Genomic DNA, 23,229 nt, shown 5'->3' with positions numbered 1-23,229 from the left:
GTCTATGCAAACATCTCATCACTTCAGAGAGTTTCAAATACTAATATGTATATAAAGTTAGATCAATTACGTGTTTAAAAAAGATAAATAAAACATGATCCAGAAAAGTGGCCTGTGCCACCATCAGGCAAAAGTCATAACTTTATGAATGTCCAATCATGTATATCAGAGTTGCAAATTTACTCATTTTATACTCAGATATTCAAGGAAATATACTGTCTCAACTTCTAGAGCTAACATAATCTTCTTAACATCTCTGGGTCATAAGGAAACTTGGAATTACTGATTAACAAAATACAATACTTCAAAAAGTTCATGGGAGGATTCATATTATCTTTTAATTCTATTTTTCCATGAACTTTGTGAAATACTTTCATATCAGTCTCTTATATATTAAATAGTCTCTTTCAATTTAAATACTTGGTCTATGTAAGGTTTAGCTTTGTATCTGGTTTGGTTTAAATAGCTCTTATGTATGACTCAGTCTTCCTAGGAAAATGCTTAGAGTTTGGGCTCCTCACCCTCCTCTCTTCAGATGGCATCTGAGTGGATAAGGGAATGTGTAGTATTCCCACACTGGCTAGGGTGGGCATTGATGTAGCAGGACTCCTGCCTGGTGTCTGCTGAGGTGAAGCTACTGTGGTCTGCAACCTGCTCAAGTGACTGTGATCTGGCCATGGAGGTTCTCCTATGGGACTGCAGCTTCTGGAGAAAGGATTCACCCTTTCTGATCTTCTTAGGATCTCTCTATATCTTTCTGAATATTTCTACCATTCCATACCTTATTTTTGAATATGGATCTGAAGGGTGAGAGGCTTGGAGTTGGAGAAGAACACAGTAAAAGAACAAGGGCATCTGATCCCCTTGCTAGCTCTATATCTCTCATTCCCCCACAACCCACTACGGCCTGAAGAAGTGAACTTTTCTCTCATTTCCCTATTCTGGCTGGGTGTAAGTCCAAGACCAAGATATAATACATTCTCCCAGTGCTATTCCCCAAAGCCAGCTCTTCTATCCAGTTTATATACGGAGACAAAAAAAAAAAGGCAGTTATTTTTCTCATGAGTGTTTGATTTTTAAGAAATAGTCTCTACTCAGTAATCGAAAGCATTTAAGTTCAATCAAAGTTCAAAAACACACAAAAGGAGAGGAGGATCACTCAGGCCCCATTGTCACTCCATTCTGGCAGATAGAATATGATCGCGTAGGACAGGCACTATCGGGTCCACCGCCGGCCGACCCGAACAGCCATAGCCTCGTTCCTTTTGGTGGGCGAGCAAATGGCCCGATTCCCCTTTCCCTCCTGTCCCCTTTGGAAAGAGACGGGGGAAGAGAGCCGCGAAGAGAGGTGAGCACGCCGCTGGCCCCAAACAGCCTGGTTAAAGGACACTCAGACGCGGTGGGGGTTCTGTCGAGCAGTTTCGTTTATTATCACACAAGCACTTGCTTTTATAGGCAGATGGGGAGGGGAGGTTTTAACATAATCCTATCAGCTTAATGGTTAAGAGCATGCATTCCTGTCTCAATGCCTAGCTATTGCAATCACACAGGGTTCACGAGCGCGGAAGTGCGTATTTGGCCAATAAGGGCGAATGCAAGGGTCCCGCAGACACCCCCACCCTACTTCCTCACAGCTCCGTCTTAGGCTGCCACATTAATATGCCCTTGTGAGCCCATAATGGCACCACTTGTAATGTCACTTAAGGTGGTGTTAGTTTTTAAAGCCCAACAATTCCCCCTTTTTGTTTTAATAAGGCAGCTGGAGGCGGCTAACCTTCCCAGCCTCGCCTCCATTCCCTCTGGTGGCTGTGCCTGTCTTAGGTTGTTTCCTTCCGGAAATCTTACCCGTCATTGACTATCCAGCCAAGTGGGGGCAGGGCGGAGCCTTACAGATTGGCGTTGATTTTTTAAAGGGCCATATTGACCCAAAGGCTGTCAGGGCTTTCATTATGGGCCACCTCCTCTACCACCTGGGTGAGCATTATGAGAGAAGTCGTGTTGTGCCTTATAAGGGACACAACCTGGCAAATGGCATAAGGCCCCAAGATGAAAATGGCTAGGGAGCCCAGCAGGGAGAACAGCAGGGTGGTGAGCCATGGGGAACTTAAAAGCCAGCTTTGGAACCAATTACTATTAGCTTCACATGCTTTTTTCCTTTTTCTAATCCTTCTCTAAGCTTAGCTAGGGAATCTTTGACCACTCCAGAGTGGTCGGCATAGAAGCAGCACTTTTTTTTGAAGGCAGCACATAATCCTTCTTGCTGTAAGAACAACAGGTCTAGTCCATGTCGATTCTGTAAAACAACTTCAAAAAGTGATGTTAGCGATTTTTTTAAAATGTGATACAGACACCTCCAAGCAGCCAAAATCTATGTACATTGCCTCCCTAAGGGAAGCTACCTGTTGATGTGCCAAGGCTATTCCAGCGGTCCCGGTACCTGCTCCAATAACTCCCAAGAGGGAGTTGATGGCCACCACAGCTGCCCCTGCAGCCCACTTGTTTTGGGTTCGCTTATTTCGGGTTTTGGGGGGGGTGAGATTTGCCATAGTGCTGCAAAAGAGTTTGTTGGCACCTACACAGGAACCTTTGCCAAGGACCTGTGGGAAGGTGAGTCCAGGGTTGGTAGCATTGGGCAATGCTACTGCTTGACTTATCACTGCCTGCACATGGCACTCTTCTTTAAAGAAGGCGCAGAACTTGATAAACAAGTTTGGAGAGAGGACAGCCTTGCAGAGTATTTTCCAATCTTGGGTTGTGCAGGGTTGGTGCGCTAAGCCCTGGAGGCTGGTTTCTGCCCATGGGGAATTGGGCCCATCCTCTGCAACAGCCTTTTTCAGCTCTTTAAGGTCATGAGCTTCCCAAGGGTACCAAGCAGCCGGCCTATTTTCACCAGGGGCTTTGTCAAATTTGGACCTACAGTTCTTTTTCCAATGTAATCCTTTTTTACATCAGGGACAAGGTGTGGTAGGGGGTTTTTTGCCTTTAGCCTTGGGACATTGGCTTTTAAAATGACCTTGTCTTCCGCAACCAAAACATTGTCCCTTGAAGGGTGGGGAAGTATTGTTTCCTGAGGGGATCAGGGCGGTAAACACCTTGAAGGCTTCTGTTAAGTTTTGTGTCTGAGCCTGCAAGGCTGAGGATAAAGTCCTGGCCTCGGCAACAGCCTTTTTTAGTTCTTTTACAACATTGACCGGATAGGCCTGAGGGGCTGCTTCCGCCCATGCGGATGGCTGGGAGTTCCCAGCGAGCCATGACAGGAAAAGCCTGCGGCTCTGCCAGGGGTGGTTTTAAAGGTGAGCTAGCCTCCTCCACTTCTTCAGGTGCTGCTTTTTCTCCTTTGGCTAAACTTTGATGGGGTAAGTATGGCGGGAGAGGTGGGTACAGGGTAGTGGCATAGGTATCACTCAGTGGCTCAGGGCCTTGCATTGGCAGCTTTGTTTCCTTTTTTCTATCCTCATCGAATTGTACCCAATCCCTTTCTGCCCCTTCCTGATGCTCAGGACGGAAGCAAAGCTTTAGGGCAGAGACGGTTGGGTAGAACACTAAGGGGGGGTCTAGCCCATGACTAATCTCGTTCTTTCTGGCCAGGGTCTGAACCCGGTCCCAAGTCTCATATGAGAACAAGTTGGACGAAGGTGCCCAAGGGGCTACCTGCACCACATGACGCCAGGCATTGGTGGCCGTGGAGTCAGATATTTCTAAGCCTCTGCTTTTTAACATGTACTTTAGAGCCTTGCAAGCTGTCTCGTCACTCTTTCTACACACACACCTCCCATGTTGCCCTGCGAGGAAGGAACAAAGGGAGCACAGGGCAGAGAAGTGCAGGGACTTCCCCCTGTTATGGTACTCACCCTGACACGCAGGCGGATTACTTCATGGCGACTACCGTGGTTGTGGGGGCCACTCTGCTGATTGATCACCCTTTGTCGACCTTCTTTCAGGACCGAGCAGCCAGGGGCCTCACTTGCTTGCCTTTCACCCACGAGTTTTAAAAAATGCCTCACACGGGGCACCACTCTGTCGGGTCCGCCACAGGCCAACCTGTACAGCCCTAGCCTCGTTCCTTTTGGTGGGCGAGCGAATGGCCCTGATTCCCCTTTCCCTCCTGTCCCCTTTGGAAGGAGACGGGGGAAGAGAGCTGCGAAGAGAGGTGAGCACACCGCCGGCCCCACCCAGCCCGGTTAAAGGACACTCAGACGCGGTGGGGATTCTGTCGAAGCAGTTCCGTTTATTATCACACAAGCACTTGCTTTTATAGGCAGATGGGGAGGGGAGGTTTTAACATAATCCTATCAGCTTAATGGTTAAGAGCATGCATCCTGTCTCAATGCCTAGCTATTGCAATCACACAGGGTTCATGAGCACGGAAGCGCGTATTTGGCCAATAAGGGCGAATGCAAGGGTCCCGCAGACACCCCCTCCCTACTTCCTCCCGGCGCCATCTTAGGCTGCCACATTAATACACCCTTGTGGGCCCATAATGGCACCGCTTGTAATGTCACTTAAGGTGGCATTAGTTTTTAAAGCCCGACAAGGCACATGCAGGGGAGACATCCCTCCTTTCACCATCCAGGATAATGGGATTAAATTGTACCACATATCTTTGCTCCCAAGAGGACTCTGATTCAACCTAAAGCTTCCATATGCTCCTTTATACAACAAGCTTCATTTGGCATTTTCTATCATGTGTTTAAAAATGAAATATATACCATTTTTACTAATTCCATAATTAATAATTAAAAACTAAACATTTTTTGATTATACGAAGATATTCCTAAAAACCCAAATCAGGTTGAGTGGAGGTCTGATACACCTAAAGCAGTAACACACAATTTTCTTTTCATACCCTTAAATTTCAACTCTTCTAATGTTCTTTTTCCTACATGTAAACAAATTTTTGGCCAAAGAGTAACTATGATTTCACAGGTAATTTAGTGAGGCTTTTAAGAGTAAAACAAAACAAAAGTACAAAATATAAATAGAAAGTTAAACTTATTATTATGAAATCAAATTACACAATTAGAACAAGGATCTGATAAACTACTGGAAATTGTGTTGGAAGCAAAGAAAGGCATTGCATGAGTGAAAGCCAGCGAGAAAGAGGAAAGAAAAGTTTAAGTATTTATGAGCTTGTATCTTAGCATAATCTTTGACTTAGCAGACATAATACTAAGACTTTATCATTAAATATCTTTAGTACACAGTTTTAAAGAGAGCCTTGACCTTTAAATAATGGAATATGTTTCCTTAGAAGTTCTGGTCTGTTGAAAGAAGGAAAGCTGTGCTATGCTCATCCTTAACCATAAAAAGCAATTTCATTTTTTGGTCTGAATAGGTTCTAAAAGGTAACAAATATAGCATCAGTTATTGACATCTCCAGTCTATTATTTTGCTTTCTGCTCCTGTTTTTTTTTTTTTGGTTTTTTTTTTTTGCCTTTGAGGAACAGACTTTTAAAGTATTTCAAGAAATATTTATTCTAATATATCTAACATAAAATTAATATAGCTGTATAATATAAATTAATGTTATTTGTCTGCTTGGTATGTCATAACAAAATACCATATACTGGGTGCTTTAAACAATAGAAATTCATTTTCTCACAGTTTTGGACACTGGAAAGTCCAAGATCAAGGTACAGCAGGGTTTGGTTTTTGGCAAAGGCTTTCTTCCTGGCTTTTACACAGCTGACTTCTTGCTGTGTTCTCATATGGCAAAGAGAGAGAGATCTCTCTTCCTCTTACAAAGCCACAGTCCTATCAGATTAGGGCCCTGCCTTTATGACTTCATTTAACCTTAATTACCTCCTAAAGACCATATCTCCAACTATCGTCAAAATGGGGGATAGGCTTCTACATATAAATTTTGAGGAAACATCACTTAGTCTATAGCATCAATCAATCAAATAAGTCTCTTAAAAATAAACTTTAGGATTACACAATACTATTTTCTACTGGTACTTCTCAATCCAGTTAAAAATTAGGTAAATAAATTAGTGTCTTGATTGAGAATAATGAAGACTGGAATTGTACAGTCTTGCCATTGATCCCAAAATTGAAAGCAAGTGTCAGTAATTTTCTAAGCTTGAAGGATTTGTTCTCAGATGTTTGAGGCCATGATCATTAGTCAACAGGTCACTGCTAGTACATTTATGAGGTTTTCACATCTAAAAGCTGAATGTCAAAATATGTTCTTTTCCTCAGCTGTGTTTTTAATCCAGGGTTTAAGACTCTATGTCCTACCAAAAACACTACTGAGTTTATCTTGACATTTTATCTTAACAACAGGAGTCGGTTTTCTTCACCATGAAGTCCATTGGGCTTATGGCGGTGCCAGCAATCATCAAAGCCACAGAGTCAAATAATGAACTGGCAGAAAACATGTTATGAAATTCTTTTGTCAAATTCACTAATAAAGCAAAACAATAAAAAAATTCATATTCTTCCCTATTCTTACATTTACTTTTACATTGTCCTTTTGAGTCTTGCATTGAAGACCAAACAATATCAGATTTGATTTTTAGGATTTAAAAGGTATCTTCTAAAATTTTTAAAACTAAGAGCAGGTATTTTCCCTGGTTTGGTATCTATTTGCTGGAAGCAGCAGACACCAGTAAGTAATGCACTGGGCTTTCTGCCTTCTGCATTCCAAGCCCTGAACAAATTCATGTTACCAGCTTCGGTCCCCATGAATAAATTATTTCCATGGCATACTTGAAGATGCATGTGAAAAAGTTAAAAACTTTTAACTTAAATTGTGGGTATCTTAGTCTGTTTGTGCTGCTTTAACAGAACATTTGAGACTGGGTAATTGATAAAGAATAAAAATTTATTTTTCATAGTTCTAGAGGCTGGGAAGTCCAAGAGGAAGGAGCCAACAACTGGTGTCTAGTGAGGGCCTGCTTGTTACATTCTCACACGGTGGAAGATGAAAGCACAAAAAAGAGGATGAATGCTTTTTCCTCACATGGCAGAAGAGCAGAAAAGAGAAAACCCACTTCTAAAAGTACTTTTTATAATGGCTTTAATCCATTCATGAGGGCTCTCATGACCTCATTTCCAAAAGGCCTCACCTCCCAATATTGCTGCATTGGAGATTAAGTTTTCAACACATGAATTTTGGGAAACACATTCAGACTATTGCAGTGAGGTATCAGACATAAAAGTACAAATATTTTGGCCATTAAGAATATATTCTTGACTGAGGATCTAACTAGATAAAAGTTAAATTTTAAGTAATATTTATGAAAACATCATTTGTTACTTTTAAATATCGCTGTTGATTACCTATAAAAATGAAGAACAAGTACAAAAATGTCTTAATGAAATCCAAATGGCATCCTCTCCATTTGTTTTAATCTATTTTTATAAAACATATCTGAAAAAAATCACAATATCAGATTTCATTTTTTTATTTTCCTGCAATCACACATCTCTATGGGCACATTAACAAGCAGTGTGACTGTCAAGCAGAAAAAGAGGGAAAAGAAAAAGGGCTTGTGGGGCCGGCCCGGTGGCGCACTGCTACAGTGCGCTGCTTGGGAAGCGCGGCGGCGCTCCCGCCGAGGGTTCGGATCCCACGTACAGACTGGCCGCTCACTGGCTGAGCAAGGTGCGGGAGCAACACCGAGGGTTGCAATCCCGTTGCTGGTCCCGGTCCGGTACGGGTGCGACACTGAGGGTTGCGATCCGTTGCCGGTCACGAAAAAAGACAAGAAAAAAAAAAAGAAAAGAAAAAGGGCTTGAGTAATCAGCCCAGTCTAACTGATGTGTTGTCTCAACCATCTGACAGAGGATGGCCAATAAGAATAGTAAGAACGAAAAAACATGACAGAAATCAGAAAGTCAAAACTTTTTTCATAGAAAAAAATCTAGTATTAATTTGTTGTTTTACCCCTGATGGGTTGAGTACAACTGCCATGAGATCTCTTCAGTTGGTTTTATTTTGTTCCATTTTGTTTCTGGTAAACAAATGTGTTAAAGATGGCTCCTGTGTATTTATTTGCCACCGTGTTGTTTATTTCTTCACAGCAGGTTAAAAAGATTAGCCCAGTCCTATCAGCCCCAAACCCAAATTTGTATGCATCCAATTTCTTTAAATATAGTCCCAATAAGCATAGCTTTAGACATAAAGAGTCTACATACCCAACAAAACAGCACCCGGCATTTGCTAGCCACAGGTGAAACAAACCCCGTGGTTATAAAAGACCACAAACCCCTGTTGTTCTTCTGATTTCTCTGACCCAGAGACTCCCCACTGTGCTACAGGGCACTATCACCTAAACACATAAACCTCCTCTCTGATTTCCCTCTCTTCCAGGAGTTCCCTTGCCCTCTTCTGCTTCTGGATATTGGTCCCATGCTGCTGTCTCTCGAAGGCATCCTGCTGTGAGGGACTTCCCTCTCATACAACCTTGTCTAAGTGTCACCCAGTAAAGCTTGTTGTACATTCCTGTCATCTCCTGGTTCTGTCTTCTCTTTGATCAGCCCCCAAATCCTCAAACTCACCACAGTTTTTTAAAGTACATCATGAATTATTGACAATTTGAGAAATAAAATTATGGTTGTATCTGGCTCACCAATAAAAAAAGAAAAAGGCAATGTAAAAGCCCGGTGGCTATATATGTGAACTATTAAATTATGAATCTACTTCTAATGGATAAGAACTGAAAAAGCATATTGTGGATAATGCAAAAAATATATAGCTCAAATCATTATTATAAGCATTTTATTTTGATAAATCAATTGAAAGTAAATGCAGGAGAAATTAACAAACAGTATAGTGATTACATTTATTTTAGTATAAATTTTGAGAATTTAGGAGATTTCTATTTCTCTGTAATAGAATAACAAACAATTAGGAAACTATACAGATCACATTGGCAAACTTTTTCTATGAAGGTTTAGATAGTAAATATTTCAGTCTTTGCAACACACACACAGCCTCTCTTCTTTCTCCTATTCCTCCTTCTTCTCTATCCAATTTTCCTTTCTGAGGAACCCTTTTAAAATGAAAAAAATATTGGCTGTGCAGAAGCTTTTCAGTTTGATATAATCCCATTTGTCCATTTTCACTTTTGTTGCCTGTGTTTTTGAGGTCTTATTCACAAAATCTTTGCAGCAAAGTAAACAATCAACAGAGCAAAGAAACAACCCACAGAATGGGAGAAATTATTTGCAAACTATGCATCCAATAAGGGATTAATATCCAGAATATACAAGGAACTCAATCAACTCAATAGTAAAAAACCCCAAATAATCCAATTAAAAATGGGCAAAGGAGCTGAATAGACATTTCTCAAAAGAAGACATACAAATGGCCAACTGATATACAAAAAAACTACTCAATTAATCATCAGAGTAATGCAAATCAAAACCACATTGAGATATCATTTTATCCCAGGTAGATTGGCTATTACCAAAAAGAGAGAAAATGACAAATGCTGGCAAGGGTGCCGAGAAAGAGGAATTCTTATACATTGTTGGTGGGATTATAAACTAGTACAGCCATTTTGTAAAACAATATGGAGGTCTCTTAACAACTACAGATACAACTAGCATATGATCCAGCAATCCCATTGCTGGGCATATACCCAAAGAAACAGAAATCATCGTGTTGAAGAGACACATGCACTCTGATGTTCATAGCAGCTCTATTTACAATAGCCAAGATATACAACCAACCTAAATGTCCACTGATGGATAATTGAATAAAGAAAATGTGGTGTATACACACACACACACACACACACACACACACAATGGAGTGCTACTCAGCCATAAAAAATGATGAAATTCTGCCATTCACAGCAGCATGGATAAACTTGGAGAAAATTACATTAAGTAAAATAAACAAGGCACAGAAAGAGAAGTACTGCATGTACTCACTAACATGTGGGTGTTAAATAATAATAATTAAAATTAAGAAGAAGAAAAGGAACAAGAAGAAAATGATGAACTTGTAGAAGTAGAGAGCAGAACCGTGGTTACCAGATGTGGAAAAGGGAAGCAGGTAGAGGGGATACTGAGAGGTTTGTTAATGGACACAAAATTATAGCTTGATAAGAAAAATAAGTTCTACTAGTGCCCAGTAGTGCTAGGCATCCATAATTAACAATGATTTATTTGTATGCTGTCAAATGGCTAAAAGAGAAGAGGTTAAACATTTTCTTTATAAAGAAATTATAAATTTTTGCAATGATAAATTTGCTAACTATCCTGATTTGGTTACTACACATTGTATATATTTATTGAAATATAACTCTGTACCCCATAAATATGTGCAACCAATATGTTTCAGTTAAATAAAAGTTTAAAAAATGTTTTAAATTAAAAAAAAACAGTCTTAGGTCACTGGTAATACAAAAACAGATCATAGACCAGATGTAGCCCATGACTGTAGTTTGCCAATCTCTGATATAGATAAATAAAATTAAGCCTAGTATCTATGGTTTTCTAATATGCTATAATCTCACTACTCACTTTCTATTTTTATGTTTTTGGGCTTACTTTCAAAGTAAGTTCTTTACCTAGACTGCTTTAGCCTTCTTTCTTGGCTGATTCAAGTCACATATGCTTTAAGACAAAATTTTCATTCTGCTTCCTCCAAGACACTTATCTAACATAAAGTAAAAGTAATATTTTTGTTATGAATATAACTATAAAAGTCAATGACATGCCACATAATTCACTATTTGTATACACAACTCCTGGAACCATTATGCAGTTGCCTCATATATGACTTTTCTATAGTTATATTAATAATATTAAAACATTAATAATGTTTTAATATTGGACCTGTTTTAATGTCATGTTTAGCACTCTTAAAGTCTCAAATTAAATGAACAATATATGCCATATTACATTGTTTTTCTGTTAATATTAATTCTACTAAATTAATACATTCGTTATGTTAACTGGGTGCTTTAAAACAACTATAGTCTCAGGGAGGTTCTGCATCTGCTCAGGATAAAGAAAACCACAAGAGAATGTTGTTACCATCTTAACAACAAGAAAAAGTCAAATAATCTACAAAGCCACATATTTTATCTAGTCCACAGGAAAGTTGAGTTTGTGAGACAAGCAAGTGAATTGAATTCCAAAGAGTAACAAGCCCTCTCAAGAGAAACAGGACACATAAATCTCCACCTTTAGCAAGGCATGGGAAGAAAAAGTGATCACTGTAGAAGTATGTAAGAATAAATCACATTAAATTTTAACAAATTTTTAAAGGCTGAGAATTGACTAGCATGTCTCTTCAGAAAAACTGAAAACCCTAAAAACAAGACAAATTTACATTCATTCACAAGCGTTTTTTCATGAGCCAATTCTGTGAAAATTTAAAGCCAGGGCAGGAGATTGAAGAGAGCTCCCCTTACTTACACAGGTAGGCAAGTGGGAATCCACTACCCCTGTGGAACAGGTACAAAACTTCCATGAATCTCCTCAGATTCTTCTCCTATGAGAAAAAAAAAAAAAAAAAAAAAAAAAGCATTAAGTTGCTGGAGTAGAGGCAGGAAGTGAAATTGTCCCTAGAGTCCAGGCAAAAATTCTATGTTTCTGAGGTGAGGATAGAAGCATAACCCATCTGACTCTTCAGAACAAAAAAGAATCTCTCCTGTTTTCAGGAAAAAGCATACATCTACTGTTTCTGGGGGATGAATAGAAAGGGAAAAAGCAAAATCTTTCAGCTCCTGAAAAATGGCAGGTAACCTCTTGGACTCAAGATCTTAACACTGATACAAAAGACAAGAGACAAACTGATACAATAATAGAAAACAAAAAGCAAGATGATAGACATGCACCAATCCTATCATTAAACTAATATTTACACTAAATGCAAATGATCTGAACATCTCAATTAAAAGGCAGAGACTGTAAGGTTGGATGAAAAAGAAATAGAAAAACCATATGTCATCTACAAAAAAAACTCTTTTAACTATAGACATAAATAAGTTAGAAAAAGAAAGGAAGGGAAAGACACACCCACACAACACTGATTAAAACATAGTTGGAATGGTTATAATCATATGAAGGTAAGCTTCAGAGTAAGAAATATTACCAGGGAAAAGAAAGAGGTAAGTTCATCAAGAAGGCATATTAATTTTAAATATACACACGAAATGACAGAGCTCTAAAATATAAAATCAAAAACTGAGAAAATTAAAAGAGGAAGCAGATAAGTCTATATTCAGAGATTTCAACACTTCTGTTTGAATAACCATTAGAACAAGAACAGAGATTATCAGCAAACATATAGAAAACCAGAACAACACTATCCATCGGCTTGACCTACTTGACATTTATATAATAGTTCGTTTAAAACTAAAACACACAGTCTTTTTAAACGCCCATGGAACATTCACAAAGATATAATGTGCCATACAACAAAACAAACATCAACAATTTGAAAATATTTATGTTATACAAAGAATGTTTTATGATCACAATGGAATTAAGCTAGAGTCAGTATCAAAAAGACACCTGGAAATCCCCCAAGTGTTTGCAATTTAAACAATGCTTCTAAGTAACCATGGATCAATAAATAAATCATAAAGGAAATTATAAAATATTTTGCATTAGGCAAAAAAGAAAATGCAACATATCAAAATTTGTGGAATGCAACTAAATACCTATAGGGAAATGTCTAGCATTAAATGCTTAAACTAGAAAAGAACAAAGGTTTCAAATCAATATTCTAAGCTCCACCTGAAGAAGCTAAAATAGAAGATCAAACTAAACCCAAAGTAAGTAGAAGGAAATAATAAAACAACACAAGATATATTTATAGAATATTTACGGTAATGGAAAGTGAAATTTGGTTCAAATTATTTACTTAAGTCTCAAATACAGATTTTCTTTAAAATAATCAGCAATCAAAATGTTGAGAAGCAAAACAGAATTGACAGGATTTTTAGAATAAAACCTAATTGTTAAAAAGGTTGGACTTCCTAATATGATACATCTTTATGAGGATAAAATTTATCTTAAATATTGCCTAGTCAACTAGATATACAGGTTAAAAATTGCTTACTGCCTCTTAGAAAAACTTTCATAAAGCTTTTACAATGTTTTAAATAATCCATTTTTTTTCCATGCATAGATATAGATTACTTTTGGAATCTGGGTTCTTCCAAGGAGAAACAAAAAGCTGTCCAATTTTAAACTAGCTATTTAATAAATTCTAAAATCTATGAAGCATACATCCATTTGGTTACTAAGAAATAAGTTCCAATTGAAATTTGCAATCACAATTTATATGGGGTTTTTTAGATTCTTAAATTACTTGTTTTTTAAATATACTAATTCTGCATACACTTTGTTCTGGTTTATTTAAAAAGTTATATTAATAAAAACAAGCTATGATTTGACACATTTTATTGTAGGAAAATAATGTAATCTTGGTTAAAAATTAATCTTGATTCAAATATTTTGGCATTTAAAAATGGAAGATTTCATTAGATTCTAGTTAACATAATTTTATCTGGCACTGCAAATTTCCTTTTTGACACTTTAATTTTTAAACCTCTGTTTAACTCAAAGTGATATATTAATACATGTGATTAAAATTATTGCAATCTATATTAATGACAAATGTTTTAGACTATACCGTTTGCCTTAATTTGTCATTCTTATGGAATCCAGGCATATATTCTCCATTCTAGGATTATGATTACTTGACACATTTATAAATATAGTTGTAAAAATCTCAGGTCTGTATCTTTCTCAATTCAGTGAGTATCCATGATACAGATATATGTACTTTATTTTTTATCATTAATAAAACTAATGGTTTATTATTACCAGCCAACATTCGTTAAACTTTACTCATAAACAAGGTGATTTATCATTAGATTCTCTAGCTGCGAAAGCTTTTTAAATATTAACTTCAGGAGGTGGAAAGAGAAAATATAAGGAGACACATTAATCCAGCCTTTCTAAAGAGCGCAGTGTGCACTGAAAATCAGAACTAGATCATTCATAAATGTCTCCTGCAAGAAGCAACAAAGGGAAAAGCATAATGATTAAGTTAACAAAGCAAACACCAAAATGGAGTGCAGAAATCAGTGAAGAATTTGAATTAAAAAGTGTATTTTTAAGTAACACTAAATTTGAAATGATTAAGACTGTGCTCTTATTGATTTGGTTCTAATCCACCTTTAAAATGCCAGTTACCTCTGTTTCCAAGAATGACAGTCTGGATGATTCTGTTACTGACATACTTAAATCTAGTTATAGATATTAGCTGACCAACTTTTCCACTCTTGACATTTACTTTTCATCTAGTATATCAATACAAGAAAAATTCAACAAGTTTCTATTGAATTTCGAACATATGTTGAGCATCAGTTTTAAGATGACATTATGTAATTTAAAGTTAAGAATGTTTTAACTGTTCAGTTTTTCTTTTCTCAGTTCAGACAAGCTTTTACAGCCATTTGTCTTTGCAAAGTGTATAATTTTATTAAAAGCAAGAGCCCCAGAAACCCTAAAGCTAGGCAGACCAGATAAATATTCAGCATTACCTTTTATTTCTTTCTTTGTATGCGATATTATGCTAAGATCCTCTTCATGGAAATATTACATTGTATTTACTCAAAAACAATGCAAGAAAAGGTAACATAAAACTTTCAATTTTTATAATTAATTTAAAAGTTAACAGTCTTGGTTTTTAGTTTTGTTGTTGTTTTGCAAATGTTAGCATAGCCCATGGTCAAAAACAATAAAACTCTGACCTGACATAAAAATGAACTTGAGTGCATTTTCAAAAGAGCCAAAAGTCAGCCTGGCTAAAACAGATGAAATTAAAAGGAAAAGAATTAGGAATTTATTATGTAATGAAAGTTAAGGGAGGGAAGTGCCAAGAAATGAATAATCAATAAAAATAGATGAAAGAAAGAAACGAAAGAGGAAAAAGTAACAGAGAATGTTACTGTACAAAAATATTATGTTATTAATAGTATTCATGAGAAAAATTTCTGAAGTAAAGATCATTTGAGAAGAGGGTTATTTTTTTAACCTGTGGAGTTAAATCACAGTTATACTTATCTTGCATAGTTATTCACTGTTACAGCCTAAAAATTGTGCAGTTGTTCCTCTTAATACAGCATGTCCTGTTTTATTTTATTTTTAGAAACAGTTTGCTTTTTTTCTTTTTCTTTTAGGTGCATCTTTTCTGGAATTAAGATCACTTAAATAAAAATATATTTATCCTAGTCTGGCAATTTCTTTTTAAGTTCTGCTTCAATTCTTTCTACTATAGATTAATTCAAGTAAAAGTGAATTAACTACTTTTATGTTAAAATAGACAATTATCATCCATTTTCCTAAAATTACTTTCATTCATATTTTTTCTTGAAGAAAGTAGCTTTATTTATTTTTCATCCAATTACATAAATAATATTTGTCCAATAAAAATTTCAAACACACACACAAATATAAAGAAAATAAAAGTTACCTGAACCCATTCATCTGGAAAACCACCACTAACTCTTTGGTATCTCTCCTTTCATGCATTTTTAAAACTTTTTTCATTTATATTTAATAATAGCTTAGTGCTGTCATTTATATGACTCTTATCTAGATATTAAATATTGTGTTTGTAGTAGAGTTCATTATATGGTTAATGCAATATGATGTTCACACCAATCTGCTACCCTTAAAAAAGACAGCTGTCATCTAAGTGTGACTACTTTCATATCCGTTCATGTGACTTAGAACTGCAGTAGCATCTGAGAGTCATTTCCTGCTGTATACTTTATAGCTGCAATCATTTAGAAGCTCTAGGTAGCGGTTTTCTACTACATATCAAGTGATGGTTTCTGATAGGATAGTGAAAAAGGTAAAGGAGTTTCTCAGTCAAAAAGTAAGATAATAATACATTTTGTAAAACTAAATTTACTGAGTCATATGATCTCTTAATTTGTGCACTGACATGCTTAAGATTTTTAAAAAGTGTTGTATTTTAACAATATGTTTTATTCATTTATCCAACACATATTTAATGTCTACTTTAAAGATGAAAACAAAATATAGAAAGCTTTGCTGCTTTATAGGTAAAATAATCTTAAAATATAATAAAAAACTTAAAAATTTACAGGCATTCATAATGTGTCTTCTTGTCTTGATAAAGTAGAAACTTCTTTCAATTTCCTGGCCCTTTATTTTCTGTAGGTAACCCTCAACCTGCATCTTCCTTAACAGAGCCCATGTATAATAACCACAATTGCACAAAAACAATGACCTAACAGCATATACCCACAGTTTTTTTATATAAAACCAATCAATATCCTTTCAGAAAAGTAGATAAAAAGTTAATTTGTTAATAATCTTTATTTTTAGATGACATTTTGAAACTTTTTTTTTACCTACCCAGTTGAAAACATTTATATTGTTGACTAGCTGGAATTACATATATTTTCAGAGTTTCTTTCACCCCAATAATGTGAATAAGATATATTAAAATTGCTCTAATTGTTATACTTTATTTCTTTATATATCTAAGCACCATTAAATTCTCTAAATTATCTGTGAAATTGACTATCATAACAAAATTGCTTCTGTGACATAATTTTCATTTTTAAAAAGCAACTAGCAAAAGTAAAACAAATGTATTTATTCAAAACCCCTTCAAAAAACATATGTCTGGATTTTAGATCATGATAAAATACCAACACTTCTAATTTATTATTTGTTCTTATAAATGTGTCATGCTCATTTGTGGATGAATTATAATTAAGGAAAATGTTAACATCATTCTCTCCTTCAAGGACTGAAATCTTAATTCTTTACATAATAGAATGGTGGTACTAGTGATGTTGAAATATAAGTTTCAGCTCCTAGTTGTCATAAAAATAAATCATAAATTATTTTTAATGTACTGGAAACATGGATGTCTCACAGAATTTTTAAATGCCATAATTAAAACTGATAATGTATGCCATAAATATGTAAGTGCAAAGATTCTTGGACCAATAAGTTACTATAACTTATTTTACAGAATACAGAATACTGAATGAATAAATAAGAAACACAGGGTTAGGTTTTGAAAACCAGTCACATTCTTATATCAGAATATGAAAGAGTCCGAAGGATCTCCTTCAAGTTTCTTAATAACTAAGGGAAGAAATGAATATTCCCTATTTATTTTCCACTAATGACTAATTAAATTGCTACAAGACATCTATAATATATCTGAGAATCTGGAAAACATTCACGGCTATCTTAGAGATTATAAAAATTTTGTCTAAGATGTTTGAAAGTGTGTGACTTTGAACTGATACAAACAAGAATGAGATGGCTTTTGTCTCCTTTTTCTTTTTCAAATAAAATCCAAAAATAGGCTGAGAGTAATCGAAGGTCCTGGTGAGGAGCACGGAGGGATACTGAAATGGAGGAGATCTGGGTATGATTGCCAATTCTGCCCCTCACCAGCTCTGTGGTTTGGGGTAAGATAATCAACCTCACTAGATTTGGTTCAATGGAAGTAACATTAAATCAGCTGATCATTGTTGAACTCTCATCAGTACTGGGCTATATTCTAGGTACTAGAAATTCAGCATGAACAACAAACATGGGGTTTAAATAATAGTTTTCAAGGGAGGAAAACAATAACAAGTAAGCAAATTTTAAAAGATCATTTTATATATTGATAAGCTAGGTGGTAAGAAATAAAAGTGAACGATGTATTAAAGACAGCCTGGAAGCTTCTTTAGATGGGATATGATGGAAGGCCTCTCTGAGGAAGAGATGAGGTAGAACATAAATAAGGAGGCAAAATGTTCCAGGTATATAAAATATATATTCCATTAGATATCTATGAGGATTAAAGAAAACAACAGTACAAGGTCTTAACATAGTGGCTGATACATAGAAAACACTCTGCAATCAGTAATACTAATCAAATGAATATATTTGCCTAACTACTATATGAGACATTTTGAACATAAAAATAAGGATATATCCACATCCATGATGCTCATCTCTTTGTGATGGATTATTAAGGAATGTGGCATGTCATATTAATGGCATTCTTGAAATTCTGGCTATTGACCCCAGAAAACAATGTATGGGGAAAAATTCATATGTCTAGAAAAGCAAAGATTGATCAGGCTAAGATAAAAAGAAATATCAGAAATAAAAAAGAGGGAAAAGGAGGAAATGGTTCAAGATCAGGGGAGAAATAGGGAAGATGGTTTTAGGCTGTATGATCAAACCTGTGAGACAGAACCCAGTCCATGTTCATCCACTAACCACTAATTCACTCTATATGAGAAGAAGATAGATGAGAGTTGAGTACGTGTGCAGCCTATGATGACCAGATATTTTTAGTATACTATCTAATTTATCCTTTACTACAGTCTTATTGGAACTACTTGTTTCTCCACTTAATGACTGAACTTACATACTATATTAGTCTGTTCCCTTTGAACAAAATACCTAGAGATGAGTGATTTATAAAAATAAATAGATAAATTAATTATTGCTTACAGTTTCTGAGACTGGGAAGTCCAGAGTCCAAGGAACACATCTGGTGGCAGTGACAATAACTCAGGGGTCCCACATTGCAAGATGGTGGAAGCAGAGAGAGACTAACTTCTCATGTGCTCTGCTTTTAAAGCCCTCAGAACCATATCCCTGACTGCCATTATTAATCCATTCACTATGGCATGGTCCTACAATCTAATCACCTCTTCAAGGCCCCACCTTTCAGTTAGCATAATAGGACTTCCCACCTTTCCAGCAGTCACAGTGGCGGCCAAGTTTCTAATACATAAAATTTGCGGGACAAAATTCAAGCTTCAATGAGTTTAGGGAGGACATTCAGTCCACAGCACATACTTATATGAGCTTAAAGACTCATTTTCCTAACAAGTATAACTAGAATTGGCTAGATGATCTCAAAGCTTTCCACATAGTTCTAAAAGCTGATGATTCTGATAATAGGAAAAGCTCTCTGTGTAACTAATGATGATGAATATAAAGGCCCTAAAAAGTAATTGGTCATATGACCTATGAGTCTTTGTAAAGACAGGCTGCCAGGATATTTGGCTGGAATCTGTAACCATGAAAACATGAAGCTCAGTTTCTTGGGCAATGGATGAAGAATGAAACATGTAGACAGGGGCCTGGATAAGGGCCCTCAGAGATTTGGGTGAAAATCTGATTAGCCATCCAAACTAATCAAGTTTTATCCAAACCAAATATGCACGCCTTTTGAAGTTTGCCAGTAACTAATCAAAACCCCACTAAGCACTTAGTATTTCAGACAGTTTTAAATAATATCAAACCCACCAACTATCATGTAATATGAGTAAAGCCAAATCTGGATTTTGTCTTAGAGATACACAGTCACACAAAAATTTTTCTGAGGTAGCACTGGCCAAGCAAAAATTTAAGATAATTTTAATTACTAAAGTTATTTCACTGTTAAAAGTCAATCCCAGTGATATTTAAAAGGGGTTAAGAAAATCAGCTTTTTAAAAAACCTAGTTATTAATGATAAATATCTGGAAAATTAATAGTTAAATAAAGACTTTGCAATTATTGTTTAACACTGTTGCAAACACTCTGTAAAAACTTGAGGTTTACTAATGATGAAATTATAGGCTTAAATTGTTCAAACTTGTTATGTTTTGTAAGGCTGGGTAGACAAATTTTGAATGCATAAGTTAATACTTCTATTTTGATATTAATGCATTTTATTCTCTTTTAAAAATAGAATTATAAGATTTTTTGTCATAATAGAAGCTTTGATATCAACCAGCTTTCTGCAATCATGTTGTAAATCAGCTTGTGGCTAATTTTCTTGTTCTTCAAAAATCCTATCTAAATGCTTAAAGCATTTAAATATAATCTTCACATATTTTATTGATTTAATTTGACATGAAATAAATATATTGCCACAAAATGCTACTACTCTCCTTTCTTCTACTTTTAATCAACTCGTTTCTTTTTTTAAAACAAAATTAATGAAATGTCAAAATGGAAAATCACTCAGTTCTACTGAAGGAAAAAAAAATATTTTTACTGAAACACACATGTTCTCTTTTTTCCCTATGCAAGTTTCATATGTAAATTATGTTAATGTGAGAAAGAAAAAGAGAGAGAGAGAGAGAGAGTTTGTGTGTGTGTGCATAAACTTACATAGAAAGGCAAAGGAAAAGCATTGGGAACACTTAAAAGATAGTGGTCATGTCACTGCCTTCCTTTTCCTCAAGGGGCACCCACCAGGACATGGAAGACAGCAGAACCCAGAGGGCACTTGTAAGAAGGCTATTGATCACTTGCTATTATACCTCTCTATTTCAATTATCGGTGTAGTGCTTATCTAATATTTTATTGCTTATTTCATTATTATTTATTTGTTGGTCGGCTCATTTCCATCTACCCCTACCAAAACTTAAGCTTCATGACAGCAATCACCTTAATTCTCTTGTTCAGTATGTATCCTCTATAGTTGACGGCTTGTCAGCCTTTAATTTGGCAATGAGTGAATGTATTACTAACCACGGCAAAACTGAAAAGCATAAAACTTCTAAATATGTAAGAAGAAAATGGAATAAATTAAAGTTAATCAAATTATACAAAGGTAAAATAAGAAAATTATAAAAGAAAAATAAAATGAGACAGAAGAAATATAAGAAAGTATTTCAGCTATTTCAATAAATATAAAAAGATCTCTTTCTCTTACCAAAAGACATATAATAGAGATGGCTTTTTTAGAGCAGCCTTTCACTATTTTCAAAAGCTGCACGAAAAACAGTGACAAAGAAAGATTAAAAATAAAGGAATGAGTGAATATAAATGAAGTAAAAAAAAAAGACTAGATATTTAACATTAGAAATTAATAGTTAAATAACTAATATTAGATAAGTAAAAGTTAAGGCTAATGGCACAAAAATAGAAAAAGGAAGATATGACACAAAACATTAAGAATATAATTATTCAATCAATAAATTAACTGATTGAATATATTTATTAGTTTAATTATGCATTAAAAGCAGAGAACATAGGGCCGGCCCGGTGGCGCACTGCTACAGTGTGCCACAGCGCTCCCGCCGAGGGTTCGGATCCCACATACAGACCAGCCGCTCACTGGCTGAGCGAGGAGCGGGGGCAACCCCGAGGGCTGCGATCCCGTTGCCGGTCCCGGTCCAGTATGGGCGCGCCACTGAGGGTTGCGATCCGTTGCCGGTCACGAAAAAAGAGACAAAAAGACAAAAAAAAAAAAAAAAAGCAGAGAACATACATTCTTACTTTCATAGAACCTAAAATATACATCATCTTTATAACATGTCACAATTTTAAAATTCTAAAATGTTTTAGATGGAAATATTTTGTAGATCTTATTCTTTAATTATAATCTAATAAAAATTATATTAAAAGGTAAGAAATTTATAAATTAAAAAATTCCATGGCTCAAAGAAAAAAATCAGAAATTACAAGTTATCTAGAAAGTAATTAAAAACATCACACTAAATTATATGAGATGCAGTCAAAATAGAAGTCAGATGTCAATCTACAGCTGAAATAAATTTATTATTAAATAAAAATAACAAATATTCAATTTGAGGAAAAAGTAAAAATATAATAAACCAAAAAACAGAGAGATAATAGCATTAATAAAAGAAAAAATAAAATTATTGAAAGTCAAGAAAGAGATAGAAAGAATAAACAAAGCAAAATGACTTAAGAAAATGTAGAAAATTGGACCAAACTAACAATCATAGAAGAGATTAGAAATATAAAGTCCTATTATAAGTTTATTTACAAGTTAAGATAGTTTTTTACATGTTCAGATAGTTTTTATGCCTGTTTTTTATCCCAGCTTTAAAGAACTCACTTCATGATTATTTCTACCCTGAACTACAGAAAAAGAAAAATTCTCTATTCTATTTTATTAAACTAACAAACTTTGATTCCAAAATGTAATTAAAGATAACCCAAAAGAAAAGAAGGAAGAAAAGAGAGAGAGAAAAAGAAAAGGAGAGAGGGACAAGGGAATACAGGAAGGAAGGAAGAGAGGGAGGTACTGGCATAAGTATAGACATACAGTATTGATTTTTTTTTTAGAAAAACTGCCAAACTATTATCAAAAGATCTTCACCATTTTACACTTCCGCCAACAATGCATGAGGGTTCCACTGTGAGTCCCTGTAAACACTTGTTATTGCATAGTTTTTTGACAGCCATCCTACTGAATATGGAGTGGTATCATCTTGTGGTTTGGGTTTGCATTTAACTAATGACTAACGATATCGAGCATCTTTTTATGTGTTTATGGGACATTTGTAGATCTTATTTTGGGAAAAAAAAACTTTTCTGGTCTTTAATTGAGTTGTGCTTCTTTGTATTCTTGAGTTGTAAGAGTTCTTTATGTATTTTGAGTACTAGTTCCAAATGATGAAGCTCAATTTACTTATTTTGTTGTTGTTGCTTATGCTTTTGGTGTCATATTTGTGACCTTGCCTAATCCAAGTCTTTATGCCTTTATTTCCATCTAAGTTTTATTATTTTATCTCTTACATTTAGGCTTATGAAGCATTTTAAGTTTATTTTTGTTTATGATGTAACACAGAAGCCCAAATTCATTCTTTTGCATGTGTATGTCCAGTTGTCCCTGCACAATTTGTTGAAAAGCCTATTCTTCCCCAGTTAGGTTTCTCAGCACCCTTGTCAAAACCAATTGAATCTAAATATAAATGTTTATTTCTACACTCTCAATTTCATTCCATTAAACAAGATGCATATCCTTATACAAATACTACATTGTTTTGATTACTGTAGGATTATAGTAAGATTTGAAATTTGAAATGTGAGTCCTTCAACTTTATTCTTCTTTTTCAAGATTCTTTTGGCTATTCTGGATCCCTTTCCTTGCATTTTCATATGAGTTTCAGGTAAGCTCATCGATTTTGTCCAAAAAAAAGAAAAGAAAAAAGAAAACCCACTGGGGATTCTGATAGAAAATCTATAGATCAATTTGGGCATAATGTTATTTTAACAATGTGAAGTCTTCTGATCCATGAACATAAAATGTTTTTTCGTTTATTTAAGTCTTCTTTAATTTCTTTTAATGATATTTTGTAGTTTTCAGTTTGTAAGTCTTAAACTTCTTTTGTTAAATTTATTCCTAAGTTTATTATTATTATTATTGATGGTATTATAAATGAAGTTCCATTTTATTTTTTGATTCTTATTGATGTTATATAGAAATACAATTGATCTTTA

Source organism: Galeopterus variegatus, unplaced genomic scaffold (genome assembly GCF_000696425.1).
Source record: "Galeopterus variegatus unplaced genomic scaffold, G_variegatus-3.0.2 Scaffold17, whole genome shotgun sequence".
In the NCBI taxonomy this organism is placed as follows: Eukaryota; Metazoa; Chordata; class Mammalia; order Dermoptera; family Cynocephalidae; genus Galeopterus; species Galeopterus variegatus.
The sequence above is the reverse complement of the archived record's forward strand: the minus strand, read 5'-3'. Positions refer to the sequence as shown.